The sequence below is a fragment of the Vicugna pacos genome, chromosome 21 (assembly GCF_048564905.1).
Source record: "Vicugna pacos chromosome 21, VicPac4, whole genome shotgun sequence".
Lineage (NCBI taxonomy): Eukaryota > Metazoa > Chordata > Mammalia > Artiodactyla > Camelidae > Vicugna > Vicugna pacos.
In genome coordinates, this window is record NC_133007.1 from 14,718,097 (window position 1) to 14,737,920 (window position 19,824).

The 19,824-nt window shown below is 41.6% G+C and overlaps 1 long non-coding RNA gene across 2 annotated transcripts in view; it reads left to right on the plus strand.

Annotated features, from left to right (window-relative positions):
- Positions 1 to 17,938, plus strand: part of LOC116284788 (uncharacterized) — a 21,094-nt gene extending 3,156 nt beyond the window's left edge. Inside the window, exons 4-6 of one of the 2 annotated variants that reach the window (XR_012062721.1) lie at positions 4,373 to 4,501; positions 10,281 to 10,509; positions 17,699 to 17,938. This is a non-coding gene — a long non-coding RNA (uncharacterized lncRNA). Of the gene's footprint in view, positions 1 to 415; positions 524 to 4,372; positions 4,502 to 10,280; positions 10,510 to 17,698 lie in introns of those variants that run through there. The other variant, XR_012062722.1, reaches the window with a different exon arrangement.
- The last annotated feature ends 1,886 nt before the right edge of the window (positions 17,939 to 19,824 follow it).

The following is a 19,824-nucleotide window of genomic DNA, read 5'->3' on the forward strand; positions in this document are numbered from 1 at the left end:
CCCCCCCCCATCAACTCACTCTACTCTCCTCTCAGGTGGGAAACGTAAGAACTCGGTTGGTTAGCAGCCAACCTGAAACATCTGATTATTTCTCTACAAATTTCTCCTCCTCCAACATGTTTCCATTCGAAACATAACTGTCCCTCATTTCTTTCCCCACGTGGTCCAATTCATCGTTGCTATGTGTGTCCTATTCTTTTCAACCCTATAGCACGGTCTTGATGTGTCCCTCCCATTTGGCTGTGCTTTTGAATTTATAACCCTTCAGTACTCCACAATAGTGGTGAAAAACTCAGACTTCAGTATTCCAATATAGTGGCGAAAAATTCAGACTCTAGATAGTATGGGTAGGGGTTAAGAACATGAACTCTAGAGCTAGAATACCTGGTTCAAATTCTGTCTCTGGCCTTTACAGTATTGCAGCAGCTAGATGGACCGTTAGTGGCCAGCAGCTTTGGACGTGCCGCTCATGGAGGAGCAAGAGCTGTTGGAATGGGCCCTGCTCCATCAATCACAGGAAGGTTGTTAGTCATTAGGAGAATTCTCACAATAAACAGTTCCTTGACAAGACACCCCAAAATGTTTGAACTAGATTGGTGAATGCTCCAGCTGGTAGTAGTATAACGAAATGATAGATTCAAGTGAATGAAAAGGTAAAACTTATGGCTGCCAGGTTTAAAATATCGGGCTGTGGTTCTAAAATTGATCCAAGCCCATTAGCCGTGAAATGGGACAAAGGAAGACAGCTGAGGAAGCCATGACTATTGAAAGCACAGACACTGCCAAGGAACTGTCCCTTCCTCCCAGGCTGCACTGCTCCATGCTAACTGAAGACGCAATCACAATGTCCCTGGTAAACTCTAAACTGAAAAGTGATCTCTAGAATGGTGAGATAGAAAAGAAATGAGCCAGTGGATAAACCTCTACTGAATCAAGTCGATTGCTTTCCCAATCTCAGTGTAATTACCTTAAATGTCAAAAAGCCCGTTACACTGTCTTAAAGATTATGGGATAGTGCACAATATCTTGCCATTCAAATTATTGCTTTAACACAAATGAAGGATGTGGATTAATTGTTTGGAACTATTTGGTTTATTTCAGCCTGCCTCTATTGCCTTAGCCCAGTCGATGTTTACTTTGAACCGTGTGATTGTGGTTGAGACAGCCCCTTGATGGAATCAGTAATCATTTCCAAAAAGTGCTTATGTTGAAGAGTGAAATGCGTAAATATCCAAATTTTCCTGAGTCTGCTGTTAAGGAAATAGATGTTCTAAGGCTTCTTGATGTGATTATTTGAAAGAAGCAATCATTGAACACAAAACAGACGCACACAAATAATGTATTGGAAGAACGTAAGACACTAACAATAATGACAGCAAACACCACAAGCCTGCCTTTTACTAGCTGTGTAAGCTTGGGAAGTGCTTCACCTGGCTGAGCCACGGTTTCCTCATCGGAAAAGCTGGATGATGGCTGACCTTACCTCATAGTGCAGGGTCAACTGTTAAATGACTTCATGTGGGTGAAGTGCTAAGAACAGTGATTGACACATAACACTATATAGTAATGTTATTTTTATTATTAGCTGTCTTGGGTATTAGATGATCCTTAAGGTCCTTGGCACATTGTGTTGGGTTCACCAAAAAAAAAAAGTCTGAATGCTATTTCTGAATCTTTCAGGCCTTTCCAAAGCCTCTGACTGCTTCACTCCGTTGTCATGACTGTCATTAGCTCTGTTTCCTCATGTGCCGTGGCAAATGTAAAGCTTCATCCATCTTTAGTGACATATGTTTACTTACTTACATACCTGTCCCTCACTTGTCCATAGCCTCTCAAAAAAATAAAGCTTGTCTGGCTGTTTAATTTTGAATCATTCTCCTCCACTTTCCTGCTCAAAGTTCTCCTACTATTTTGATTGGAATACTAACAGAATATCTGAAAGTTTGAAAGGAGTCAAACCCACTATAATCTTTCGTGGGATTCTGGTTTCCTCACCATCGTTGTTTCCATCAGGCAAAATATTCCATATGGGTCTGCTCTCAGTCGGAGGAGATTAAGGAGGACGTAGCTCCCTGTGAAACGGATAAGGTAGGGTAGCAGATACTTCAGTACCTCAGTACCTACCTAGCATCCATCTCCCCCTCTTACCTGCTAATTAAACTCCAAATAGATTTAGGTAGCAAACAGATTCCATACTTTTGAAGAAGGTTAGCCCCTTCTCCAGCCCCACTTGCCAATCCTTTCCCTTTGCCAGTGATCAGAGGTTGGCATGTGACCCAGCTCTGGCTAATGAAACATGAGAGAAAGTCTTATGGTGGGAGGTGGGAGAAGCTTCTGAAAACTATTTTCTTTCTTTTTTTTTTAACAAAAAATACAAAATCTCACAGGGAAAACATTTTTCTTCTGTGCATAAATGTAATGAAGTGAGAATGTGATGCTGGGAGCTGTGGCAGTCATCTTAGCAAAATGAGGTACAAGTCTAAGGCAAACGAACTTTTGAAAAGAGAAAGCAGGAAAAGAGGCAAGAAAAAGAATAAGGAAAAGAAGGAGGGGGGATAAAAGGAAGGAAAAGAGGGGAAAATAGGAGAAAAAGACAAAGAGGAATAAGAAGATGAGACAAAATTGATGTTGATGATGATGATGATGATGATGATGATGATTTTAATCCAGAGAAGAACTGAGAGGTTAAGGTAAATTTTAGAGCCTAGACAAAACCCCTATCATTGACATCGTAAAATACTGTGATTATTTCCCCCTAAAGCTTTGGTATTTTGTATGGTTTACTCTCACGCAGTTTGAATCTAGTTACTCCAATATCACTACAAAGCAAATTACACAGCATTATAAACCTTAGGCAATCGTCTTCATATTTCAAAGAAGTGGGTGGTTCATTCAGATTCCAGTGCAATCAAAGAACTTGAAGAAGTCCCTGGAGTTTGTTTTTGTCAAATGTGAGGTACAGCTAAACTAAACGAGTGAAAAATGAAATGAGTGCTTTGTTGGATTTCTTCTATAATGACCAGGTGTCCTCCATCTTCAGTGACAACAGGACAAGAGGAAAGAAGCTTTTTTCCTGATACAAGACGGAGGTCTTCTTGATCGAGCTAATAAAAACCCTTTAGTTACCATCTCATTGGTACATTCCTATTCCCAAAAAGTCTGAAAAACTGGACTGATTTTACACAATCAGGGTAAAAGTACAGGGCTCATAAAGATAGGTGGAAGACTAGAAAAATCTCTCAGACCCACGCTTTTGTACTGCAGCCAGTTCCTACCTATTTTCCACCGTGAGGAATTGGGGGAGGGGTCTTTCCTTCATGTCTTTCGGTTTGTTCATGAGCATCAGCTCTCTCCTTGTCTTCCTGTCTCAAGTGCTGACGTGGGTCCTACACCTGCAGCCCTCTCCTTCCTGCTGTGAGAAACACATCCACCCTTCCCCTTTTGTCAGTCCTTCCCACTCCACACTACTTTACATTTCTAGCTTTCATTGGTATGTATTTGAACCTGGTATTTTTCTGACTTTCCCAAGTGCCATATTCCCCCCAGAATTCTCCTCCGTTACAGGTTGTATTATCTTCTCAGACACATCCTTGGATGTTGTTGCTAGTTCTCATTCTCCCCTGTACAAGATTAGAGCTTAGTCTAATGCCATCCTTCATCGCCATCATCCTAACCCCCAACCTCTCGTCCTGATGCCCTTACCTTCTGCACTTAAGCTTAGCTTTCACTTTGGAATTTTGTTGCCTCACATCACAATTCCAGTAGAGTGACTTCACCCAAGAAAGGCAAAGGAAGGAAACTCTTGCACTGACCTGAATTAATAATGAAGGAAGGGGAGATGTCTAGTCTTTCCAGGGCAGAAGATAGGTGCATTGTTTGTTGTGAGCAGCCCTTGGGGAAGGAGAAGTTTCAAGTCCAGTATTTATATGGCACATTTTTCAATTAGACGATATGCTGTATGGCATTTCCCTCCCTCCCCCACCCCTTCCCTTTTATTACCTACCACATGACTTCATCTCCCCATGTGACTGACAGAGCCCATTGGGTTCAACATTGATAAAAAACATCTGGGGGAGAAAAATTGCAATTTAGAAAACAATTAAGTACATCAATTTCAGTTCATTTAGTTGGCCAGGGAAAGAAAAGTCCTTTCAAAGAGGTAACTTGATCTACAGTGGTCATGGATTAAAGGGCACACAGATCCATTTTCTCTAGGTCATGGTGTGGAGGAATGCATCTCAGCTCAGAGGTCTAAATGCAGACATAAACTCCTAGTTGCAGTTTTTAACAAAGAATACACCACAGAGAGTTTCCGTAATTTTCTCATTTCTTTTCATTTGTAAGACATTTTTTTTCCTCCTTCTCATCCCAGATTCCCAAGAACTTAAGCATTTCCTTGATGGATGTGTATTTCTTTCTCAAATGCTCATCATATGCTCATTTGTTATGGGAGCTCTATAAGTGAACCTTGGTTTACTGTTACCCTGTTTGAGAAGCTGAGGTATGTGGGTATGTGGGGGCGGGGGGATAAGGGGGTTTGGGGGGGGTGTGTACTGACTTTCCCTTCCACTTTTCCTCGCTAACTCTGTGAACACCCATAGGTCCAAACTTAAGGTGTTCAGAACCTTTATGAATCACGGTATAACTCTCCATTCATAAAACCTTAAATAAAGAACTTTTTCCAGTTTTACTGAGAGATAGTTTATGTACATCACTGTGTAAGTTTAAGGCACACAGCATGATGGTTTGATTTACATATATTGTGAAATGATTACCACAGTAGGTTCAGCTAATGTCCATCTTCTCATATAGATTAACTAAAAAGATAAAAGGAAAAAAAAATTCTCCTTGTGGATGAGGACTCAAGATTTACCCTCTTGACCACTTTCCTATATATCCTTCAGGAGTATTAGCTACAGTCTCCTGTTGTAATTACATATCTAGTACTTATGTATCTTACAACTGGAAGTTTGTACATTTTAACCATTTTCCTTCATTTCCCCTTCCCTCCACCCTCTGCCTCTTATAACCACAAGTCTGATCTCTTTTTCTATGAGTTTGGTTTGGTTTTGCTTTGTTTTGTTTTCTGTTTGTTTGATTGGTTGGTTGGTTTTTTTTTTCAAGACTTTACACATAAGTGAGATCGAACAGTATTTGTTTGTTTTTTTTTCTGTCTGACTTATTGTACTTAGCATCATGCCTTCAAGTTCCAACCATGTTGTTGCAAATGGTAGGATTTCCCGAATTTTTTTGGCTCAACAATATTCCATTGCATGTATATATACAAATTCTTTATCCATCTATCCATTGATGGACACTTAGGGTGTTTCCATGTCTTGGCTATTGTAGATGCTGCTGCTGTGAACATGGGGGTGCAGACATCTTTTCATGTTAGTGTTTTCATTTCTTTTGGATACACTCCAGAAGTGGAATTACTGAATCCTATGGTAGCTCAATTTTTAATTTTTTAAGGATCCTCCAAACTCTTTTCCATAGTGGTGTCTTGTCCTTGAAGAGATGCTAGTCATTCCTTTTGGAAGGACAGCAAAGTTAGAAACAACCTATTGCATCATCTTGGTGATGTCACCTCCCAAATAAAGAATTTTAGTACCAACAAGTGTGACTCTGGGTGCCTCCTCCCTTGCCAGACACATATATCTAGGTAGAAATTATACCCACTGCTCTCATTTATTGAACACCTAACATAGAACAGCCACTATAATTCCCATCTTGATCATAATATATAATTTACTTGTCACATAAATCTTACTAAGTAGGTGTTATCATTCTCATATTTTACGGATGAGAAATTGATGATCCTATTTTAAGACGTTAAGATTCTTACCCACATGAAAGAGGAAGAACTGGATGTCTCAGCTTCTTAAGTTCATGCTCTAAAATCACATACAGGAAAAGAGCAGCCCAGGAAATAAACTCGGGAAGGTAGATTTCAGTGATAACTCTGAACTGAAAGTCTCTAGCCACATTTAAGTAAGAGAACATATATAAAGTAACCAGTCAGTGCCTGGCCCAAAGTAGTTCTTCAATAAATGATAGCTTTAATGATTACATTAAAGCCACCTACACTCATTCCTCTATGCTTAGTCTCAATTTCCCTCAAGCGTCATAGTGCACTTGGGATTATCATGTATACGGCTGAGGTTTTATTACAGTCCCCACTTAATATGATCACCTATGTGGTCTAAAGGCCCAAAAGCAAGATCTAGAAGCAGGTATTTTATGTAATCTGATTGAGAAATATTAACTATCAGGAAATCCCATTCCAGGAAGGGACCAATAAGTAGAAAAGGTCCTAAGGAAGACCTTGCTCATTTTCTATTAAAGTCTGCCTTGGAACCAGCTTAAAATGTACCCATTCTCACCACATGATTTATTTTGCCTACTGTAGACAGAGAATGCAATTACAATCATATCGGGAGGCCATATGGAAGTGTGGGGTTAGGGGACACTCATTTTGTGATGAGCCAGAGCTGACTGACAGCATCACTCAACAAGTGGACCACATTGGCCCTGGGGGTGCTGGAGGCTCGGAAACATGAACAAAGAGTGGATCTGATGTTGGTGAATAGATGGCAAAGTAAAGAGAAAAGGATGTGTGGACTAGAAGGCATTTGAAAGGCAGTGGGAACTGGCAGAGGAGCCTCTGGAAGGGTTTCGGTTGAACCAAGGAGACTACAGGCTACTGAAATTCAAGGGCTTGGGCTCCTGGGTAGGAGATCCAGGAGTGATCTTGCAGTCAGAAGTCAGAAGGTTGCTGGGACGAGTTTATTTGACTTAATTATACAGGTAGAGAGATGGAGGGAAAGATGCCCAATTCCAACAGTAAGTACTTGGGTTCCTGGAAAATCTCTGCTATTGGTGGAGATGGGGAGATCGATGTGAATTGGAATGTTTAAGGTATATCTGCTAGAGGAGATCCCTTTGTAGAACTTGATGAGATAAGAAGAAAACGGGGTAGCCTGCTTGCTAAAGGTGAACAATGGAACAATAGCAAGAGAGCAAGGAAAAGATGGAACTAAAAATGTGTCTAAAGACTACCGAACCCCTTGCCACCACCCCTACCCTGCCCCACCATGAGTCCAATAAATAAGCAATGAAGAAACCTTGTGCTTGATTCTTGATGATAATGGAAAGAGAACAGCTACGTTCTCCTGGCTCAAACGTGCTTGCTGAGGAAGGAAAAAAGTTGTTCATGATACGTTGGTTTCCGTTTTTGTTTTTATTTTTTGTTTATTTTGGTTTGGTTTGGTTTTTAACCTCCCCAGGTCAGCTCAGGACAACAAGGCAATTCAGATTTAAAGGTATTGCTGAACTTATCAGAACCATTTGTCCACTTTGACTTTAAAAGCCAGGCAGAAAATGTTGTGAAATAAGATTTCCAGTCTTTCTGGCCTCTGTGCCAAGAATGCCCCATGACTGCCCTCTGAGAGGTAACAGCCTTTCAGATCATCAGGAAACCCTGGAGCTTGCTAATAAAAAGAAAATGATTTTCCATACAAAGTAAACAGATCCCTACCACACATCTAAAAGGACTTGGCTTTAGGTGCGGGTGAAGGTTTGGAGTGGAGTTTTAATTTCTATATTACAGAAGCTCAATCGGAGCTTGAATTTTCATATTATTCTCCAAAGGACAACAGAACCCCCTATCAGGAGATATCCAGCAACTGCATTCTTGAAACAGTTGTAAATTAGTCTGCCTTTCCTTTTCTCTCTTGCACTTGATGTTCTTTTCCAAGACCCAGCAGTATCCATTTAGGAAAGAGGAAGTGAAGTTTAGAGGATCTATCCTCTTACCTAGAAGGATTGTTTCTATGGAATCTAGTCTTCTGTAGTTTCACCCCGCCCCCTCTCAAAACTGAAGCCTGCTCTTTCGCATCCATAAATCATAACAGGCAGATATTCTGAGCCTGAAGAATCATCTTTCTGGGCTGAATTGCTCTGTCATTGTACAGCTGAGCAGAAGATTTGTACAATAAAATTTTCCATGTGAATTAAAAGAAAAAAAATACGAAAAAGAGAATTCTTTTCTCCAGCATCATCTTTTTATTTATAAAACACTTCTGAGCTAATTGGCAGAAAGGCACAATCTCCTGTTAACATACAGGGTGGTCCATTTAAAACAGCACCCTTTAACACAGGATAGCTTTAAATGTGGCCCATTGTAAGTGGGTCACCAGATGTATTCTTATGTCACTTCTTCCTGGCATTGTAAAAACAGGGAATTTCACGGCTTGGGAGTATATGTGGAAACGCAGGGAAGCTGACTGAGCTTTATAACTGTGAGAAAAAAAAGGAAGCCTGATAATTGGGAAATAAATTACGAGAAAACAAATAGGAAATGTGTTCAATCACAGTACCTTTGTTATTACATGTAAGGTTTTGGGTTTTTATTTTGCTTTGTATTTTTTGGGGGGGGTTAGTTTTTTTTTAAAACACCCTGATGGTTCCATTTCATTTACTCATTCAGAAGATATTCATTGAGCATCTATTTTGGGACAGCACTCTACTGAATGCTAGAGATATGACAGTAAAAAATAAGCAAAAGCAATGCTTTCCAGAGCCTACATGCTATTCTGGAGAGATAAACAGATTTATCCACAGTATGTTTCCTACGTAATGTCAAATACTGATAATGCTTTGAAGAAAAATACAGAAAGTAAGGAGGAAAGGGAGGAAAAAGGAGAATTAGGGAAGTCTTCTTTAGTAAAGTAACTTTACAGCAGAGACCTGAAGGAAGTGAAAAAGTAAGCCATGTGTGTATCAAGTAGAGGAAACAGGAAATGCAAAGGCCAAGAGGCAAGACTGTGCTTGGTTCTTCCAGGAACAGCAAAGACATAAGAACCTAGAATATAGTCCTTGTGAGACTCCAGCTTTATTCAAACCTTCCTAAAGTTAAAGATAAGGGATGGAACTGGAATGGGGTAGAATTTGAGTTACCGTTATTTAACTGAAAGTAGAAATTGAGGTAAAGAAACAATAAGTAATCTACTTTTCATGTCCCTGGGCAAGTCATCTCAGAGGGCGGTATATGGTTAGTGGGGATTCAAAGGGTGAGAGAAGAGAGAAGGGAACATTGCCCAGTAAAGCTATGGGTCAACCACATGCTGACTGAAGTCTGGGCAAGTTTTGTGATGCCTTAGCCCAAGGCAGTAGCCATTTCAGATCCTGCACAATTATACTCTTTGATATTATCAATGGGGTTATCAAAGTTAAACTGAAATAAACTTTCTGCATCCAAGAGTTTGCTACAAAGGGTGGAAAAGGGAAAAGATATTTTATTCAATGTTCTCTCTTCTCCCTCCGCCTCATCCCACCCTAACTTGAATCATTGGCCTCTCTGGAAAGATTTTTTTTTCATATTCTTTTTCGTTAAAGGTTATTACAAGATATTGAATATAGTTCCCTGTGCTATACAGAAGAAACTTTTAAAAAATCTATTTTTATATATAGTGGCTAACATTTGCAAATCTCAAACTCCCAAATTTGAAAGCAGTGCTGAAGACTTCTGAAGGGAGAGAGGGAGGTCTCAGCCACCGGAGGAAGGGAAGATCTCAATCAATGCTTCTAAGGCTGAAATGAAAGGCTTTACTGGCAGGGACCTAGTGCCTCACCCGGCCTCACACTTCTTCCTGATCATCAGGGCTTGACCTGCAGGAAAGAGTGACTTGAGCATCACACACCAAACCCAGACCGGAGCCTCTGCTGAGAGTTCTCATCTTTCCTTACCAGGGGGCTAACATTCTGCTTTAGACAATCTGGGCTCCTGGCTCCTTAAACCACCTCTACTGGAGCCAGTCTTGTGGTCCCAGGATCTGCTCATATTCCAGAGAGAGTTAGGCTTTCTCATTAATCTCTCTCTGGATCCTGTCTTCAGATTAGCAGCTGCTGCAATCCCTGTGATGAGAAATGAAGGGCCTGGCCCATAGGAAGTTTAACCAATAAACTGTTTCTTCTCTAAGACTGGGTCTCCCTGACTTCTCACCTCTCCTAGCTGTCATGTGCTGACTCCAAGAAGCCGTTACCATGCTCTCACTACCAAGTCATCCATCACGCCAAAAGGTGTACAGAGGGGTTCTTCCTTCATCATTTGACTTCTCTGCCCATATTTGGTACCAACAGAAATCAGAGAATGCACTTAGGTTCTATAGAGCAGAACTGAGGCTCTTTTTCCCAGAATGAAAATAAAAAAGCAGGGTCTAGAACGGATCTATTCTGTAATAATTTGGCTTATTTTATATTTTGTGCTCATTTATTTTTAGAATACTGTACGATTTGAGGATAGAGGCGAAAAGCATTGTCCAGAGCAAAATATGGGAATATCAGAAAGGATCCAGAGGTAACATCAGGCCTCTGAAGACTGGTCAGAGCAGAGGTAACCTCTTCTAGATCACCTTTGGTACAGTTCTTCCATACCTTCTGCACGATCGCATGGTGCTGAAGAACTCAGAGCCGCACTTGCCAGCTTCAACTCTAGTTGTGTAACCTCAGGTAAGTTACGTACATCCTTTATGCCTTAGTTTACTGTTCTGTAAAATGGGAATAAAGATGGTACTGACCTAGAAAAATTATGACGACTAGCTGTATTAATACATCAAAAACATTTACTACAGTGCTGAGTACATAACAATAAATATTTGCTATTATTATTTAGCATCAAAAGTCTGAGTTGGATGTTGGACTAGAACCTTTCTAAAGTCAGTTCCACCTGTAAGATTCGAGATTATAAGGGTCCCTTCTGATATATGTGTTGTTTGAAAAATGAGGGAATCTATTGAAAAGAATCCTAAGCTTGGAAGAGTAACTCAGTCTAAATAGTGATAGCTTTGCCACCATAATAATTTGTACTATAGTGTTTCTCTTGAATTGATCTGTAAAATTCTGTGTGTGTGTGCGCACACACACACACACAGAAAAAGGGCTCATAATTTTTATTCAATTTTTCAACTCAAACAAAAGGAAAGCCAATCCTTCTGTAGGGTTTCCTGGGACAGTGTATAGACCAACAGACAAGCTGAACTGCAAGTTACTTGTGTGGTTAATTACCACTTTTTTTTTCTATAAACAAAAAAATTTTTAAGTACATTAAAATTATTTAAATGTATTGTAAATACCTTAAAAATTATAAAGGCTTATTAAATGGCTCCTTAATGCAGATTTGGAGAAGTCATCTAATAATATACCATAACCATAAAGAAGAGACGATACATTTCATGAGGACAAGTAGCGAGAACCAAAGAACAAGGCGAAGTCCAGGATCTGACCGGCAGAGGGTCAGCAGGTTTGGGGGGGGACAATCATCTTGCACAGTGAGGGTTTGCCTGAAGCCTCTTCTAGATTTCTTCTGGATTAGCCTTTTCAGTGGAGGTCTAGTTCTTCAAACCAGGGATCTGACCGCAGTGGGATCATCTCAGGAGCCAGCTCCAGGCCCAGTCCTCTTCACAGTGGTCATCCTCTTAAAAAATAATCCAGAGAATCTTCTGACACTATATGCGAGTGGGACAAGGACTTTGAGGAGCAGAAAGAGAAGGTCATTACTCTCCCCTGGACACACTTGGGAAAATTACTACCTCAAGTTCACGAAGCTCTACTTGCTAACTTCCAGTGAAATATCTGAAAACATCTGGCAATGTCATATAAATATATTACTACTGTAAACATAGTATTTTCATATTTCCCTGAACACCATCATTATCCCTTTTGATTATTTCAACTGTACAGACTTTGATATCAAGCAACGCTGGGTTCCCAGTTGTGTTCAGTTCTTGAACCAACCACATGATCTTGGGCTATTTTCTTCAACTCTCTAAGGCTCAGCCTCCTATCTCACAGGGCTGTTGAAAGAATTAAATAAAGTCATAGACGTAAAGAACTCAGCATTCACTGAGTGTTTACTACTACTATCATCCCACCATTTTAACAGAAATTCCAAAGGGCTGAAATGAGGAACAGGCAGAGAAAAGTGCTTCTCATGCACCTTCTGAGCCAGGAAAGGGCCAAAGGGCTAAGATTCCAGAGACAGACCAATGTTTCATGTCAAGAAATGGTAGCTTGACCCAGAGCAACACCCACAAAGGATTAATGAGTGGGACTCAAAGTGCCACTGGATATTTCATTGCTCAGTGGGCTGGCTCTCATAATTTAAATTTCAGTTTTGGTAATACATATTGTCAGAGAACATCTGGTAGACACAAAGGACCCGTCTGCCACATTCCTTTTTCTTTCTTGACAAATATTCCTAGAGGAGGTGAGAACCAGACATTCTTCTATGACATCCTTTTGTTCTCATAATAACCCCACCTTTCTGTACACATATTTAATGCAGCGGGCGCAGGAAAATTGCAGCCTTCTTCATCTGGCTAAAGTCCCAACTGCAGGTTGTTGGCTGCCTTCCCAAAATGCTCTTTTTAAGAGTTCCTATCGAGAGACTGCTTCACTTCATCTCTAGTGCATCACATGAAGACGTTACATGATTTTAAATTTTCCTAGTATTTCCTGATCTCAGTCACTGGGGACACTCAGACACGGAAGACAGTTTTGAAGTACCTTCCCAGCTCTCCTCCTCCGTGTCCCTCAACTATAACCCACAGCTGGGGCTGGAGAAGGTGGGATACCCACAGCCTTTCCCACAGTGGACTGGATCAGAAGTGAGGCTCTGACCTGGGCCAGGCCCATTGGTGACCCTTTCCAGTGAAATGAGAATTGACAGCAAGGTGGAGGGCTGCTGAGGAAGAGTCAGCCCCTCTCTCCGCTAAACCCAGACCCTGCAAACCAGGAAGCTGACGTTGCCCATGCTTTCTGTTACGCGAACCAGGGTGCAGAGAACGCCACCCACAGGGAAAGAGTAAACTGAAGCCACTGCACAGAGAGAAGCAAAGGCTTGTGATGGGGAGGGTCTGGTTCCTGGTTCCCAGTGGCTTTCTTGTCTCTGGTCCCCTCCTGAGCCTCCACTGTGCTCTTGCCTTTGAGTTTTATAAGGTACCTTTGCATCTAAACCTTCTCCTTTTCAACTCAGCTAGAGAGTGGCCCAGGGTATCTTCTGAGTCCTCTGTCTTCCATTTCCCTCAGTGCCCTGGCCCAGCGTTTTGCACATGGGGGCAGGCACATTCTCCCACTTAGGGCCCACCTATGACTAGGCCACTTTATCTGCATTTCCATCTCCGGTTCGCCTGTGTCTAACATAGGCCCTGTCATTGCTCAGGGAATGTTTATTACTCCATGTCTCGATTTCCATGGAGAGGCATGGATTTTCATTCCACTTCCAAGAGTGATCAGGAGAGGGAGGAGGGAGCATTTCTGTCCCTTGTCCATCTCTAGCTCACTCTTTCCCACAGAAAGAGCAGTGACTTCTCTGTGAGACTGGGAGAAGTGACTGGACTCATAGAGTAGGAATTATCTTCTAGCTTGCTCTTGTTTCACTATGGAAAGAAAGTGACAGTCCTTTCCCATCAGTCCTTCATCCTTCCTGGGTCATGGGAGATTGCAGATCTCCTGTATCTGTCCTGGCAAATACCAACTCTTCCGATCTGACTCTGTCCTGGTGCGGTGGGGGTGGAGTGCGGTGGGCAGGTGAGGGCAATCAAGTCCCAAGCTCTCGATTGTGGAGTGGTGGGGTGGGACGGGGAGCGGGGGGTGTGTAACAAGGCATGTGAGGAAACCTTATCTGGGCTGCAGCTATATTCTCCAACCTTGCTTTATATCTAGTAAACTAATATTTGATCCTTGATTCCTGAGTTTATTCCTAAATTGGATAAGCCTTTCAGAGGAAAGAATATGACTGGTCCCTCAAAACCTCACCAAAGTCTTGCAGTCTCAAAGATACTTGAAGGAACCTTGAGTTCCATGAGGGAAATAAATATCTAACTACAGAATAAGGTGTACTCGTTAAGGCTCTGCCGTGTGATTGCCTGTTAAAAGACGTACCATCTAGCAGGGTATCTTGGTTGTGCTTCTTGATTCTTTAAGCTGGTAAAAGGTAGCATATTCTGTCTAGTGACTATAGTTAAAAATCTTCAAGTCTTTTTTTTTTAACAGATGCTGGGGATTGAACCCTGGAAACTTGTGGAATCACACTCCACCACTGAGTTACAGCCATTCCCTACTGCAAGTCTTTCTTGATTCCTTTCTTTCTCTCATCGATTCTATCCAAGGCAACAACTCCTGTTGATCTTACCTTCCCAGTGTTTTCCTCTTTCCCCATGGGCACTGCCTAAGCTCAGGCCCTTTTGTCTGTAGTTTAAATTACTGCTGTAGCTCTCTAGTTGTCTTTGCCTCCAGCCGTTTTTCACATTGTAGCAAGATTTATCTTTGTGAAATAAACCTGATGAGGTCAAGTGCCCTGACTAAAAACCTAAGATAGCCCTAGAACCTTTTGCTTAATCAGAATGTACAAGACCTGTCACTGTCTTCCATCATGCTTTCTCTCCATCCACAGCACCATGCCCCGACCTGATGCCCCAGCCAGATCCACATCCTCACGATTTCTAGGTACATGCTCTTAAGTCCCCAAGCATTTCACTCTGCCTGACATATTCTTTCCCCGGCCTCCCTATAAGAACAATCACTTATCCTTGGAGCCTCAGCTAAACATTTAAATCACATGTGAAGTTGGTACCCTCCAAGCTTCTTATTGCTATTTCCAAGCCATTCTCATTCTTCCTCCTCCTTAGACACTCTTGGGGTTGAATCTCATATAATTAAATTGTATTAACCATTATTCCTCATTGTTGGTGTCACTAAGCAACCCCTAGGTAATACCCCTTTATTTCCCACTGATTTTAGTTCTTGGTTCACTTCCACTCTCTCCAGTACTGCTAACGTCTTCATTCTTTGAAGATTGCAGTTTTACACAGGAGATGACTCAGTCCAACACTCTAACCTCTAGTTTCTTGAATTCCTCTCTTCCAGTGATCCAGCCATTCACACCACTTAAGCAATTCATTTATACATTCATAACCCTCCACCTTCTTATTACCAATAATCCCTCCATAATCTCAACTTAATTCATTCTATTCTCTGACCATAACCTCCATCTACCCCTCTAGTGCCCCAATTCCAACTTCACCAGGTTCTCCAATCCATTCATCTATCTTTGCACTGTTTCCAACCTTCTTAATATTCTCTCTCTTCTCCTTACCCATCTTAAATTCCGTGATCCATCAATACACTCACTTCTTTGTATATACCCTTAATTCCTTGTTGTACTCACTTAACAAAACCACAACACTGGTTAAATTCATCTATTTTTTACCTAATCTGTGCCTTCATTCATGCAAAAGAGTGCCCTGAAGACAAAGGCTCTCGATTATGGACCTCAAGAAAACCCATATGCTGCTTAATGATCATATTATATCACACTGTTCTCCCATCTAATGTCAATCTCTCCACTTGCAAACTAGATCCCATCTTGTCTTACTTACTCAATGACACTGCTCTAGCAATTTTCCCATTTCCTCTCCTGAATCACAGGTTTCTCTCTCTCTACCGAATTATTTCTCCTGTCTTAAAAACAAAGACAAAAAACCTTTCTCTAAACCCTACTTCCCTTGCCTGATTCTGCCTTATTTGTTTGCAAATATGTTCCCCTTTCTAACAAAACTCCCTGAGCAAGTTGTTGATATTAGTCCTCTACAAGTCTTTTCCTCCCATGCTCACTTACACCTGCTCCAATCCAGCTTTTGCTCCTACCCACTTACCAAAACTGCTTTGGTCAATTCTCAGTTCTCCTCTTGCTTGGCTTACTAGAAAGAACTGATGTAGTCAATCCCTCTGTCCTCCTTGATACACTTTCTTCACTTGGCTTCCAGAACACCCCACTCTAGCCTTATTGTATTGTTCTCTCCTTGGTCTCCTTTGCTGTTTTTCCCTCTTCTTCCCAAACTCTTTAAAGTTTAACTGCTCCAGGGCTCATTCATTGTCTTCCTCTCCATTTTCTCTCATTTTTTTGGTAATCTCATCTAGAACTGTGACCCTGAATATACCATCTCTATGCTCATTTTCCATCTCCAGCCCAGACTCCTCTCCTGAACTTGAGACCTGCCTATTCAATTGGCTCCTTGACATCTTCACTGGGTGTTATTTAAAAACTCACAAACGTTGACTTTAAGCTGTTCTGATTCCTGATCTCCTACCATGAAAACTGTTCTACCACCAACTTTCCCTGTCTTAAATGATAGTAACTGTGTTCTGGTTCAAGCCAAAAAACTTTAGATTCATCTTTGACTTCTCTCTTTATTATACTCCCACACACAGTCATTTAGCAAATCCAGTTGATTTCTCGTTTTAAACACATCCAGAACCCAAACACTTCTCACCACCATCAGTGCTGCCACCCTGGTCCAAGACACCATTACTTCTCCCCTGATTTACTGCAACATAATAACTTAGGGATCAGGAAAGGTTTTTATGTAAAAGGGCCATAGAGTAAATATTTTCTGCTTTTCAAGTCACATGGTCATTGTGACAACTACTCACTTCTGCTGTTATAGTGCAAATGGGCATAGCTGTGTTCCAACAAAAAGTTTATTTACAAAAAAGCAACAGGCTGAACTTGGACCATGAGCCATAGTTTATCAACTCCTCATCTGTCTGGTTTCCTTGCTTCCATCCTACCCCCTGCCCCTCTGCCTCCATTGTTATCATTTCTCAGCACATCCCAAAGGAATTCTTTTAAAACCCAGGTCATATCATGCCACTTCTCTGCTCAAAACACTGCAATGCTTTCCCTTCTCAATCAGAATAATAGTAAAAGTCCTTCCTATAACCTACAAGACCCTATGTGATCTGGCCCCAGTCATATCCCTAAACCTCATATCTTACTACACTCTCTCCCTTATCCACTCTGCTGCAGCTGCACTGACCTCCTTGCTGTTTCTCAGATAGGCCAGGCACACTCAAGACTTGGGGCATGTGCACTGGCCGTCCTCTCTTCCCCCAGGTATCCATATGGCTAATGCCCTCACCCTCTAAACCTCTTTGCTCAAATGTCGTCTGTTCAACAAAACCAATACGGGCCACTCTTTGAAATTATGACCTTCCTCTATGACTCTCGATCCCCCTTACTCTACTCTATTTTTCCATATCATGTTCATTTTCTACATGTTTACTTGTAGTAACTAATATAGCCTGTCATGTGGCAAAAGGTCAAATCATGCCAACTTAATAAACGTACAAAGCTGCTGTATATGTGTAGTTCTCTGACACCAAGTCACTAACTCTGCAAGTCAGTTATCATTTTAAAAGTCTCTCCTCAACCCCCATTCTAGATAGATGTATACACACACTCTACTAATTGAGATAATTTAAAACTATTTTTCACATATTTGCTTAATTAGCTTGCAGTGACCTTTGCAAAAACACTGGCCCCTGATGATTGTAAGAGGTAGTTTTCTGGCATGGACACCAAAGCATCAAAGAGTCAGCTAGAACTAAGGAAAGCAATAACACAACTGGATTTAATTACTCATGACAGGCAGCTGAATATATCTGACACAGGTCTTCTCCCCCATATATCACTCAAAACAGGCCAGTTACAGGAAATGGTGGAGGGGAAAAAAAGCCCGGATGGGGCCAAAATGTGTCCATAATGTAAAGCAGATCATCTTTCACGTGGATGATCTTATTCATTTTGTTTTATATTTTTATGATGGTCCCGAATCTGTAAAACTGCTGACTCTTTAAGACTTGGGATGCTGAGGAGTGGTGGCTCAGGTTCTCAGAAGAGGAGGCAGATGAAGACGACATGCATTGAGTCACTGTATAAACCAAAGGGTCCACCAAAGTTCATCTGGAATCGCAGACATGACCGCCATGCATTCATCTATGAAGTATAGGTGAACACCTTCTACTTCTATTCACCCTTCACAAAAGGATTAACTTCATCTAAACCTGGTTGGTTCTTTGGATTTGTGACTTAGCAGGAAAACAGGTGAGGATTAGGAATTGCTTTGTTAAGACTTACTCACAGTTTTAACATCTCTATCTTGTGAGGTACACCCTCCCTGATGAAACTATGGGCTTTGGACTGACCACATCCTTGAGTTGGCTCCTATTGAAAGAAGAGATGTCTTAAGTAGGCAGGATCTTATCCCAGGACCTAATTTTCTTGCTACGCTCTCTGCCAAGATGCTTCTCTGATCCCAGAGCTCACTGCCTTCTTATTTCTGTGCACTTCCTGGCTCTTGTCAGCTTGCATTTTTTGGTCACTGTTTTGACCAGACTTGCACATTCCAGGGCTCGTGGAACTTCAGGAGCCCTCGGTTTTTCCTGCTGCTTTGCTCTCACTACTGCTTGATGCTTCCAGAAATTTACACTGCCCTGTGAGTCTCTCTACTTGTAACACCACCTTTCATACTTTCAAATAGAGTTCGAGTTCCTGCAGTATGTTAGGACCTGTGCTAAAGACTGAGACTCTACCATGAATGTTCCAATAAGGAGCTCAGAATTTAATAGTGGAAATGGCAAGTGAGCAGACAGTTACAACGCCACGCGATAAGTGCTGTGATACATTAGGCAGAGGGTGTGAGGGTAGCACATAGTAGGGGCACCTAACCCAGCACCTGGGAGGGGAGGGAAGCTTTCGTAGAGCCAGCAACATCTGCGTAGTCTGGGCCAGACAAAAAAGAACGAGAGATGTCTTATGCTAAGGACGTAATGTCAGTAAAAGCCAGGAGCCATAAATCATAGCTCCCTTAGAGGACGATAAGTAAACTCTAGCTGCAGGGGATGTGGGAAAACTGAGGCTGGAGAGGGGAGCCAGGGCTAGGTCACAAGAGGCTTTATCTGTCCTTCTAAGGTGATGGGAATTCATTCCATCAGTGATGGGGAGTCACTGAAAGTTTACACACAACATGGTCAGATTTACATTTTAGGAAAACTGGCATCAGCGTGGAGAATAGATTTCACCTTCTAATTACTTGCCCACATTCTTACCTGCCCTATCTTCCTCTGACTCTACAAAGCCCAGCTCCACCCCCCTTTCCCCATCAGTATCCTCAAACAAAACTAATGATCAGAAGCCACTTGAGACCTTATTGAAAATATAAATTATTTGATCCCATTTCACAAAATCAGACTTTCATGTGGACAGAGCCAGGGAATCCTCTATTTTATAAAATCCCTCCAAATGATTCCGGGGCAGTTGGACTAGGGGCAGAATTTAGGAAATAATGCAGACTGTCACCTAAGCGACACAACACAGATGTGTTGACAAACATCAGCAATGTGTTTGACTTACTGCATCAGACTGAAGATGGCTGGAGTAGGTCTCACCCTGCATGTCTTCCTTCTACGAGCATCTGTGACTCTACTGAGAGGACCGGAAAAATCAGTCTCTTACTTGCAACCTGAAGATCTTTCCCTTGTGCTTTGAGTAACACATCCAACCCTTAACATAACCTATTAGGCGGCATGATCTGGCTCCAAGGGCCTCACCTCTCAAGCTACTCTTCCCTTTACCTTGTACTAATTATTAACTTGTATACAGGGAGGATATCGGTATAATTTACCCCCCAATCTCTACTTTCTCAATTAAATTAAGGATAGGTATAGAGTTGGGAAACTTTGTGGAGCAATAGAGACCTGGAAAATGTCTAAGAAGAATGGAAAATGACTTGGCTTAAGAAAAGGGACTGCTGATCATCCTCAAAGGCTCAACTGAGTCAAAGATCGTATATCCATGTTCCTAGGACAATTACGTTATTTCCTCCTTAACCTCAGGAACCCTGGAGCAGAGAAGATGGACAGTTATGTCAGTCAGCATGTGAATATTGGCAGAGCAGAAAGTCAAGAAGTGAGCGAATACAGGTG